This window comes from Eretmochelys imbricata, chromosome 13, assembly GCF_965152235.1.
Source record: "Eretmochelys imbricata isolate rEreImb1 chromosome 13, rEreImb1.hap1, whole genome shotgun sequence".
In the NCBI taxonomy this organism is placed as follows: domain Eukaryota; kingdom Metazoa; phylum Chordata; order Testudines; family Cheloniidae; genus Eretmochelys; species Eretmochelys imbricata.
The window spans coordinates 9,211,280-9,223,521 of record NC_135584.1 but is presented as its reverse complement, the minus strand read 5'-3'; the positions used below and the strand labels follow the sequence as shown (position 1 = coordinate 9,223,521).

The 12,242-nt window shown below is 43.6% G+C and overlaps 1 protein-coding gene across 2 annotated transcripts in view; it reads left to right on the top strand.

The window, feature by feature from the left end:
• CDH4 (cadherin 4) overlaps positions 1–12,242 on the top strand; it is a 661,031-nt gene that overhangs the window by 289,001 nt on the left and 359,788 nt on the right. The gene's annotated exons all lie outside the window — the stretch shown is intronic.

Here is a 12,242-nt window from a genome sequence, read left to right as displayed (position 1 = left end):
ATCCTCCCCGTGGAAGGAAAAGGCCTGGGTAGAGACCATCGAATCGTGGAAGTCAACGAATGGCTACGCAGGTGGTGTCGGAGAGAAGGCTTTGGATTCTTTGACCATGGGATGGTGTTCCAAGAAGGAGGAGTGCTAGGCAGAGACGGGCTCCACCTAACGAAGAGAGGGAAGAGCATCTTCGGAAGCAGGCTGGCTAACCAAGGGAGGAGGGCTTTAAACTAGATTCACCGGGGGAAGGAGACCAAAGCCCTGAGGTAAGTGGGGAAATGGGATACTGGGAGGAAGCACGAGCAGGAGTGCGCGAGAGGGCAGGGCTCCTGCCTCATACTGAGAAAGAGGGACGATCAGCGAGTTATCTCAAGTGCCTATACACAAATGCAAGAAGCCTGGGAAACAAGCAGGGAGAACTGAAAGTCCTGGCACAGTCAAGGAATCATGATGTGATTGGAATAACAGAGACTTGGTGGGATAACTCACGTGACTGGAGTACTGTCATGGATGGATATAAACTGTTCAGGAAGGACAGGCAGGGCAGAAAAGGTGGGGGAGTTGCATTGTATGTAAGGGAGCAGTATGACTGCTCAGAGCTCAAGTATGAAACTGCAGAAAAACCTGAGAGTCTCTGGATTAAGTTTAGAAGTGTGAGCAACAAGGGTGATGTCGTGGTGGGAGTCTGCTATAGACCACCGGACCAGGGGGATGAGGTGGGCGAGGCTTTCTTCCGGCAACTCACGGAAGTTACTAGATTGCAGGCCCTGGTTCTCATGGGAGACTTCAGTCACCCTGATATCTGCTGGGAGAGCAATACAGCGGTGCACAGACAATCCAAGAAGGTTTTGGAAAGTGTAGGGGAAAGGAGAGCAGCAGAATACGGACCCTGGACTTCAGAAAAGCAGACTTTGACTCCCTCAGGGAACTGATGGGCAGGATCCCCTGGGAGAATAACATGAGGGGGAAAGGAGTCCATTGGGCTGGGTGTACTTTAAAGAATCCTTATTGAGGTTACAGGGACAAACCATCCTGACGTCTAGAAAGAATAGTAAATATGGCAGGTGACCAGCTTGGCTTAACAGTGAAATCCTTGCTGATCTTAAACACAAAAAGGAAGCTTACAAGAAGTGGAAGATTGGACAAATGACCAGGGAAGATTATAAAAATATTGCTCGGGCATGCAGGAGTGAAACCAGGAAGGCCAAATCACACCTGGAGTTGCAACTAGCAAGAGACGTTAAGAATAACAAGAAGGGTTTCTTCAGGTATGTTAGCAACAAGAAGAAAGTCAAGGAAAGTGTGGGCCCCTTACTGAATGAGGGAGGCAACCTAGTGACAGAGGATGTGGAAAAAGCTAATGTACTCAATGCTTTTTTTGCCTCTGTCTTCACGAACAAGGTCAGCTTCCAGACTACTGCACTGGGCAGCACAGCATGGGGAGGAGATGACCAGCCCTCTGTGGAGAAAGAAGTGGTTCAGGACTACTTAGAAAAGCTGGACAAGCACAAGTCCATGGAGCCGGATGCGCTGCATCCGAGAGTGCTAAAGGAGTTGGCAGATGTGATTGCAGAGCCATTGGCCATTACCTTTGAAAACTCATGGCGATCGGGGGAAGTCCCGGACGACTGGAAAAAGGCTAATGTAGTGCTTATCTTTAAAAAAGGGAAGAAGGAGGATCCTGGGAACTACAGGCCAGTCAGCCATACCTCAGTCCCTGGAAAAATCATGGAGCAGGTCCTCAAGGAATCAATTCTGAAGCACTTAGAGGAGAGGAAAGTGATCAGGAACAGTCAGCATGGATTCACCAAGGACAAGTCATGCCTGACTAATCTAATTGCCTTCTATGACGAGATAACTGGCTCTGTGGATGAGGGGAAAGCAGTGGACGTGTTGTTCCTTGACTTTATCAAGTGGAGTGCCCCAAGGGTCGGTCCTCGGGCCGGTTTTGTTCAATATCTTCATAAATGATCTGGAGGATGGTATGGGTTGCACCCTCAGCAAGTTTGCAGATGACACTAAACTGGGAGAAGAGGTAGATACACTGGAGGGTAGGGATAGGATACAGAGGGACCTAGACAAATTAGAGGATTGGGCCAAAAGAAATCTGATGAGGTTCAGCAAGGACAAGTGCAGAGTCCTGCACTTAGGACGGAAGAATCCCATGCACCACTAAAGACTAGGGACCGAATGGCTCGGCAGTAGTTCTTCAGAAAAGGACCTAGGGGTTACAGTGGACGAGAAGCTGGATATGAGTCAACAGTGTGCTGTTGTTGCCAAGAAAGCCAATGGCATTTTGGGCTGTATAAATAGGGGCATTGCCAGCAGATCGAGGGACGTGATTGTTCCCCTCTATTCAACATTGGTGAGGCCTCATCTGGAGTACTGTGTCCAGTTTTGGGCCCCACACTACAAGAAGGATGTGGAAAAATTGGAAAGAGTCCAGCAGAGGGTAACAAAAATGATTAGGGACTGGAACACATGATTTATGAAGAGAGGCTGAGGGACCTGGGATTGTTTAGTCTGCGGAAGAGAAGAATGAGGGGGGATTTGATAGCTGCTTTCAACTGCCTGAAAGGGGTTCCAAAGAGGATGGATCTAGACTGTTCTCAGTAGTAGCAGATGACAGAACAAGGAGTAATGGTCTCAAGTTGCAGTGGGGGAGGTTTAGGTTGGATATTAGGAAAAACTTTTTCACTAGGAGGGTGGTGAAACACTGGAATGTGTTACCTAGGGAGGTGGTGGAATCTCCTTCCTTAGAAGTTTTTAAGGTCAGGCTTGACAAAGCCCTGGCTGGGATGATTTAGTTGGGGATTGGTCCTGCTTTGAGCAGGGGGTTGGACTAGATGACCTCCTGAGGTCCCTTCCAACCCTGATATTCTATGAGTCTATGATAGGGATTTCTTTAACTCTCTACTGCTGGGGGAAATTTTGTGTGTGTCTGTACTGTTACAGACGTACATGCTGACAGGTATTTTGAAATAAATTACCAAAATAATTGAAACCGGAGTGATTATGTAGCGTTATTTTGACAAATAAAATTTGGAGAATTTTGCTGAATTTTTAATTTTTTGGTGCATAATTTTTAATTTTCTGGTGCAGAATGCCCCCATGTACTACTACTTAGACCAGATGTCAAAGTAAAGATAATGAGTCCATATTGAAATAGGTTCATAAATTAATTGAACATTGTAGTTCATGAGAGAGACAAGGTAGGTGAGGTAATATCTTCTATTATGCCGACTTCTGGTGGTATAAGCTTTCAAGCTGCAAAGAGCTCTTCTTCAGGTCTGGAGAAGATGGCTAGACTGTCTGAGCTAAATACAAGTTGAGACAGATTGTTCAGAGCATAAGGGGTTAACACCTGTTGTGGGAGACCACTTTAAGTGGGCGACTGAGGGCTAGATTGTTAAGCATAAGAGTTTACACATGCTGTAGGAGACCACTTAAAATGAAGTGGGCACTTAAGGGTTAGCAGACAGTGCGGTGTGTTAGATTGTCATAATGAGCCATTAAACCAGTTTCTGTAATGAGTGCATGGTTTTTAGCGTCTAGCAGAATTATGAATTTGAGTTTCCAGACTACAGTAACACTGCAAGCAACACTGTAATTCATGGATATATGATGGGCTAAGGTAAAGCTGAGTTCCACTGACTTTTACTTTTTTGTCATTACGAAATAGTTTTATTTTCTTGTAAAGAAATTCTACATTTCTCTTTTTCCATTGCTCGTTCAGGGAGGAGCCCCTGTGATCATTCTCGTACAATATGAATGTATAATTTTATTTTGCACTTAATGCTTTTAATACTGCAATTCTGGGCAGGTAATAAGGAGGCTGATATATTACTAGACATATCTTCATTGTTCACCTTTTCTCAAGGATCTCAAAATATCATTACACTAAAACAAATCTTAATGGATACAAACTGAACTACTAAAAATGTGATTACATTGTTAAAGCATACAAAAAGAGATGAATGCTAAACTAATGGAAAGCGATATTATGTATGATTGTTTTCAGTTGATACAGTGCATTAAGGTACATTTTAGATATCCTGTGGTAAGGCAGAGTACTGATTTGCACAGGCTTAGTACAGCTACTTGGCCAGCTTTTAGTAATATGAACAAATAACATGGGCAGCTTAGAGAGAACATGACAAGTTGATTAAACCTGGGGCCTCCACTAGAAATCAATCTCTGTGTTTGGGAGAACTTGTGAACATCTAGTTGAGATTCACTAGCTATATGATTGTACAGTACCTAGGACAATGGGACCTTCCAGCTCTCCATCATATGAGTAATAATTAATAAGAAGGGCCCGTGCTCTGAGATGAGGCATTAGTTACTGGAAGAAGCAGAGCTAAAAGTACGGGGGGAGGGGAAACCTCTCTTTTGCTAAAAGCAGAGGAAAATTCCCTCTCCACTCCTTGGCTCGGAGTAGCAGCATTTCTCCACAGCTCCCCTCCTCCTTGTATGAAGCAGTGAGCGCTCCCTATCGGTTTCCATCTACTTTAAGCACTAGTCAGCCAGGTAACGAGGTGGCAAGTAGTAAAGGAGAGCTGTTTGAGGGGACAAAAGACCTCTCAGACTCTTGCTGAGTAAAGGTTACGGTGTATTTTTTAAAGGAATATACTCCACAGTCTCCAGGAGACATTAGGGTGTATGGCCTAGTGGATAGAGCACCAGACTGGAACCATACAAAATAGGCACAATACTACTTGGCTAACCGAGATGGGTCTTGTGAGGCTTAATTTGTTTGCAGAGCACTTCGAGATCCTTGGCCAAATGACACTGTATATGTTCCAAGCTTTATTACTGTTATAGTCCCTCTGGACACACATCTTCCCTCCAGCTTTGCCCAGCCACTTTTACGTTATGGCTGGGTTCTCTGGCATTCTCTGCAGTGAAGACAAACTTGTTTGCGTGTCGGAGAGAGGTGTGATACTCTATAACCTCTCCCTCCCCAGGGTTCTATATGCCTGGTCACTGCCACGTCCTAATTTATTGAGAGGAGAAAACAATTAAAGGCAGATTCATAGGGCTGCACAATCAGTATGCCATGCGTTGTCCTGCTTATCTCCATACTTCATAGGAGAGGGGAGAGAAAACATTTGGCAGGGGAAGATTTCACCACCGCACCATAAGAAAAGGCCACCATTCAGGAGGAATAACATCCCAACAGCTACTCACTATTCTATAAGGTAGAATGCTGGAGGATTCACTTAATGTGTGTTTTTTTTAATAATGACAAAACCACTCACTAGTACTAAAAAAAGGCTACAATGACTATAAGAAGATCAGGAAAAATAAGAGGTCAGGACGGGAGAAAAGTGGTCCAACTGTTATGCGTACTTCCCTACAAATGCACTGAGTTTAGGTCTCGTTCTTTCCTATGATGAAGTGTGTGTTCTTAGCAAAGTCCACGGCGGATTGTAGAAGGCTTCTTTGTAGTTTCAGAGGAACAGCCGTGTTAGTCTGTATTCGCAAAAAGAAAAGGAGTACTTGTGGCACCTTAGAGACTAACCAATTTATTTGAGCATAAGCTTTTGTGAGCTACAGCTCACTTCATTGGATGCATCCGATAAAGTGAGCTGTAGCTCACGAAAGCTTATGCTCAAATAAATTGGTTAGTCTCTAAGGTGCCACAAGTACTCCTTTTCTTTGTAGTTGTAACTTTCCAGGAAATGTGAATTTCACCCTCAGAATGAGCCTTGAAGTCTCCAATTAGAGAAGAGAGACGTAGGCCCCCCCACGCCTTGTCAGTCCCAGCTCTCATATATCTCCCAAAGTGCTGAGTGCACTCAGTGGGAGTGACAAGGTTCCCATAACTCACAGGACTGGGCCTACCAGAAGAGAATCATGTCTTTTCACCCATTTTCTCAGGATAATCCGGGAAACAAACATGTGGAAGTGGTGACGTTGCTGTCTTGCAGCAGCCATTTTATGTCTGTATTACAAGCATCTGCTGCTTCATAACATAGGGCCAAAGCTTTACAAAGCTTCTGACAATGTTGCCAACAAAATATATTTTTGCGTTCATTAACACATGCAGTTACCAAGTTTGTGTGCGCAAAGGCAGAGTTTTGCAGACATAGTGAATGACTGTGCATTTTTGCAGGTCTGTTGCACCATGCTTGGAGAAATTAGACAGCAGCATTTTCCCAAGTTAAAAAATGAATAGTATTCAAAGCCAATTTGTGGTCTTACCTTATCTCTATGCTGGGGTGCAATTTTTTCCCTTCACTTACACCTACCTTACACCTGTGTAAGTCCATTTACTTCAGTGCACTGTTTTCTGATTTTCTGGTGTAACAGAGAGTAGATTCAGTATCCTGAGCATAGAGTTGACTTGATCTTTCTTTTTTAAGTGAAAAATGAATTGGAGACAGCTATCAATTTTTAAGGTTTATCTACTGCTTTGATTACTTAAATTGAGTTTCATTTATTCCCTTTAACTTAAAAGTAGAATAATTGACCAGTTGTTAATGACTAACTAGAAAAGACAGGGCTTGATCCCTATTTCTGCTTCTCACTCGGGGGAGGACAGCTTCTTGTAGAACCTAGATAATACGTTGCTATTGCATATTTTGTCTAACCCTCCCATTGGTCTCCTGGGTACTATTAAGATATAGGGTCATGCACTGCCCTCAGTCCACGTATGCAATTCCTGTTGTTTGACCTCAGGGGCTGTGTGCAGGGATTTTGGCTACTGTGTGACAAAAGCAGTGTCAAGAGTTAGAGGTTTGAATAGGTAAAGCCTTTTGGAACTGACCTTACTAAAATCAATACTACAGCTGTCAAAGAGATGCTGAAAAAACACCAGTTCACCCAGGACTGAACTCACAAGGGCTCCAGAGATAAATACTTCACAGCGACTTACTGAGTTAACACAGTCCAGGTATCAAACCCATGGATCTCTGTTCAATACTGGTGCATTAACTTGCTCAGATGTGATCATTTAGCGCCTATTGCAGCGGCCAGAAAGAAGAGAGCTTCAGCCATGCCCATTTCACTGGGAGCAGGAGAGAGGGGATGGCATAGGAGCTGGAAGATATAATGGTTCTACACTAGTGGAGGATTCGTTTACGTTTGGGCAATCCTACTGTCGCTAAGCTATGTCGTTGTTAAGATCTTGTGCCAGCAACTGTACTGTAGAATCTGGGCTGGTTTCTTTAAGGCAGTGGTCCTCAAACTTTTTACCGCAACCCCTCCCCCCCCCTTACCCTTGTCAGTGCCCCCCTCCCCCATAGCCTGGAGCAGAGCTGCGGCTCCAGGAGGGGGGGACACAGACGGGGTAAGGAGGTCAAGGCTGGAGCCTCAGCTAGAGGTGGGGGTGGGAGCAGAGCTATGGCTGGAGGCTGAGGCTAGCCGCCAGAGCCCTGGGCAGATGGCCGGTGTTAAGGGGCTTATTCCTTCACCCGCTTACTTCCCTGGTCCTTCTCGCATGAACACAGAGCAACAATACCCGAAGTCCGAAGGTGCAAACAATTCAATGTTTATTGGGGTGAACTTCCACCAAGCTTCAGAGTAACAGCCGTGTTAGTCTGTATTCGCAAAAAGAAAAGGAGTACTTGTGGCACCTTAGAGACTAACCAATTTATTTGAGCATAAGCTTTCGTGAGCTACATCCGATGAAGTGAGCTGTAGCTCACGAAAGCTTATGCTCAAATAAATTGGTTAGTCTCTAAGGTGCCACAAGTACTCCTTTTCTTCCAGCAAGCATAATTCCAGTTTTCTTCCTCAGTGTCCCCCTTCCCAGCTCTGACATCACAGAGCCTTGCCTGTGTCCCTGTTCCCATTCCCCCCCTTTAGCAAAACATAATTCCAATTCCCCTGTTCCCATCCCCCCCCCTTACTTCCTGATTGACTGCAGACTATATCGTAAAACTTGAGTTCTGTTTAGCCATACCTTAATCAGGGCCGGCTCTAGGTTTTTTGCCACCCCAAGCTCCGAGAACGCAACTGCCCAAGCAAAGAAAGAAAAAAAAAGGGGGGGGGGAGGGGCGGAAAGCTGCCCCTGGGAATTGTGCCACCCCAAGCACGTGCTTGCTTTGCTGTTGCCTAGAGCCGGTCCTGACCTTAACCAATCATTTTACTGAAATGTAACTAACCAATCCTAACATATTGTAACATGATTATTTAGCCAATTATATCCCACCACCTTAATTAGTTTACACCCAGCAAAATTAATTATACAGCAGACAGAAACAATCACAGAACCAGACAGAGATTATACAGACAAACAATAGGGAACTGGGGACTACAGTGATAGAACAACAAAGAAATGAGGATTTCACATCCCAGCTATTGATAAGTGAGTTCTTGCCAGACAGGATGCTATCAAACTAAGTTTCCTTTTACATCTTCTAGGCTCTTCCCTTTCTCTGGAGGTGATAGGCATTATCAGGACAGGATTGTATTCCGAACAGCCCAATAGCACCTTATTTCAATGTGACTAGTTTGGAATGTAAGGATGTGACCATTCGCTTCCCAGCTTATGGCTGCTTCTGCTGCTTAGCCAAAGGCTTAGCCTAAGAACAGGGCCTGAGACTGTCACAGTAAGAAAAGGCCCTATAAACAGGCAGACAGTGATTCTGATTCTTTCTTTTATACCTCTATAACTAGCTAAGTGGTAAGAATACACCTACATTCTTAAAGTATAGGCCTTTGCAGACAGACCTGAATATCTATATCCTAACAGCCCGCAGGGAGTGGGACCCCAGGGATGGGGTCCACAGCCAGGGCCGGAGCTAGGAGCAGAGCTGGGTGGCACTCCCTCCCCACTCTCCGTGGGGGCTGGGCCAGGCCACACCTGCACCTCCCTGAACTTTCCTCTGCTCCCCCTAGGGGAGGATGTCCCACAGTTTGGGGACCTCTGCTCTAAGGAGCCCAGTTGAGCTAATATATTCATAGATTTTAAGGCTGGAAGGGACTATTCAATCATATAGTCTGTCCTCCTGTATAACACAGACCATACAATTTCACCCCGGTACCCTTGTATGGAGCCCCATAACTTGTGTGAGACTAAAGCACAAATTTCAGCAAAGCATCCTATCTGGATTTGAGACATGAAGAGCTGGAGAATCCACCACTTCCCTTGGTAGTTTGTTCTCATGGTTAATCAAAGGTTCCACAGGCTAGCAAGTGAGGGTGTGGAATCCCCATCATTGGAGATTTTTAAGAACAAGTTAAAAAAACACGTCAGGGATGGTCTGGGTTTACTTGGTCCTGCCTCAGCACAGGGGGGTGGTCCCTTCCAACCCTTCATTTCTATGATTCTACAGTCATCTTCACTGTTAAAAATGTGTGCCTTATTTCTCATTTGAATGTGTCTGGTTTTCACTTCCAGCTAGTGGTTCTTGCTGTGCCTTTGTCTGCTAGGTTAAAGAGCCCATTAGTACCTGGTATTTTTTCCCTATGAAGATACATGTACATTAAAGTGAAATTGGTTATGAAAGCTTGAATTGTGTCTCATTCTAAACCAAAATGTTCCTGGTGTACTTATACATTTTGTATTACATTAGCACACACACTTTATAGATACATAGGTTTTTGCTGCCCTGTTTTAGCCAAAAGCTTGTTTACCTTGAGACAATATAGATTATGTTAGAGAAGAGTGACAGCTTTACTTGCTTTTACTGTCCATTGTGGAAGCATTACAGGTTTGATTCTAAATTAATCTTTATTGTGTTCTTAAATTTCTTCTGATTCCTTGACGTATCCTGCCATCTCAAACTTAGCTTTGTTGGCTACAATCAGTTTATTATTCATAAATTCTCTATTTTGACAGCAGTAGACTGGATTCATTTACTCCCGAAAGGCCCAGTCATACCAGGCTACGTTGATAGAAAATGAATTGTTCAGTGATGTGATCTGTCTTAGTGAACATTAAGTGCTTCTTTGGTAATTATATATACATGTGTACACAACAAAAAAGAATCCCCCTTTTTCCCCCCAGAAAGATGGTGAACACAGGTGGAAAAATCAACAGATTACTGTTAACAGTGGTGTCCTATAAAGGCACCTAAAACCTACTGCTATTGCCATGCTGACGTATGCCTGCAGCTTGAGCACAAACAGCAGCAGTGGACTGCAATAATACAAATACTTGTAGAAAAAGTTATTCCCTTCCTTCAGATTTATATGTAGCATTTTTCAGATAGTGATCTGTAAGATAAACAGGCTTAAAATACGTCCTCAGCATCACAGAGCGCCATGGAGACCCAGAGACCGCACATTTCCAAATGGTGCAGTCTTACCTTTGTTTTTATTATTTTTATGTTTAAAAAGGAAGGGAGTAGCTTTGAACCAATGTAGGTTACTTTTCAGTCTGACAGACAAGAATCGACTGTGGGAATTTTGAAGGCTGCACAGGGTGTCTGTCAGAGTAATAGCAAGTTCTGCTGACAGCCTCAAATTTTCACACATGCCTGGACTCTCATACATCCTGTCCGCCAAGGAAAAGACTAAATATTAGACTTCTTCATCAAACTAGATTCCATTTCAGGATAAAACCCTTTCTAGTCAGAGCAGAAATAAGTGGGAGCTATGTGGTACAGACACTAAGCAAGGGCATAAGGTTTGCTGCTCGCTTCTGTAGAATGTATAGGTAAACGTCCTACTTTTCTCTAGTGTCTTTGTTTAATTTTTTGTAATTAATGTTTGTCTTAATATTGTCTTCACTGCTTCTCCCTCTCAGAATTACACGTTCCCGGTAGCACTGCTGTTGACAAGGCAGCTAATGAAATCTTTACAGTCCTTACAAAGCAAAGTATTTCACTCCGTGGTCTTGCCTTCTACTACTGTGCTTTCTGGAGAAGACAAACATTTTACTTTGGAACTCTATTCTTGTAACATGATCCAGAGGTTATTGTTTTTAAGCGTAACTCCTTGCTTAGGTTTCACATAGGAGTTACCGGGCAGAGTAGTGTGGCAGAAAGGGAACTGAAGTTCTAATTAGGCTTGCTGAGGGTGAACAGGAAATGTTATAAAAATCGTTAAAGGAGGCAGAGGATGGCTTTTGAGAAGATAGAGGTCCATGCTCATTTGTCGCACAGCTGGGTTTCTCTCCAAACTAGGGGGTGTTTTTCCTTTTTTAAATATAAAGACATGTTGCTCCATGTTTTCAAAAGTGTTCAACAGCCACAATTGGCAGTGGATTTTCAGAAGAAGCTCAACTCCTGTTTAGGCTCCTAAAAGAAATTGCCAAGTTTTCAAAAGTGTTCTCACTGAGAATGATGGGAACTGCTGCAAGCTTGTTTGAAAATCCAACACTTATTAGTTGCCTAAATTGGCAGCTGTTGGCTGTTGAGCTCTTTTGAAATTCTGGCCCAACATTTTTCAAGCAACACTCTCAAGAATAAAACTTTCATGAGAAAAACTGACTTCTACTTCCTATTGCTGAGCCAATTGGTTCATTTCGCCGGTTTACAGTGGATGGTTCAGAGACCAATAATAGTATGGGGCTGTTTTCATAAGTAGATCTCAAAACACTTTATCAAGGATGTCAGTATCATGATCAATGTTTTACAGAAGGGAAAACAGAGGCACAGAGATGCAAGTGACCTGCCCAAGGTCACCCACGAGCCTTGTGACAAGAGTGGAACCCAGGTCTCCTGAGTCCCAGTCCAGTGCTCAGGAGAGAAGTTTGAAGGGTTCATTATTCATATGCTGTGTTATTTATTAACATGCTAGGAATAGCAGCCATACTATTAAAAATAAATCATTAGGACCAACTTTTTGTAATTATTTGTGAATTTTTCCTTCGTGTCTGTATCCCAGACCTTTCTAAACCCATTACTGTCGGTTGCATGAGCTTTATTTTTCTGGTGTTTGATCCAGGAGCACTTTACGTGAACCAGAAGATTAACAATTCACCTGGCATTCTTAGCTGGATATATTTCTGGAATTTTTCTTCCTCTATTAATATTTTTACTACTAGTAGAGACAAGCCAAATTGGTACCACGTGCTCACTTACTTTCTCTCTGTCATACATGCGTGCGCACACACACACTTTAAACCACACAGCTTAATCTCATCTCTGATTTCAATGGATGTCTGCAAAAGAGCAATATTTGTATTTCCTAAGAGTTCAACTATTCCTGCTGCACTTGCCTCACTAAATCATCATTCTCCTTTTTGTGACGTACTCGCTGGCTGCTGTGACAACAGCTCTTACGATGTCTCAGATAGAGGTATGAGAACATTCTGTGTGGCATATGCTGCAAGACCATATGAACTCTTTGGTCCT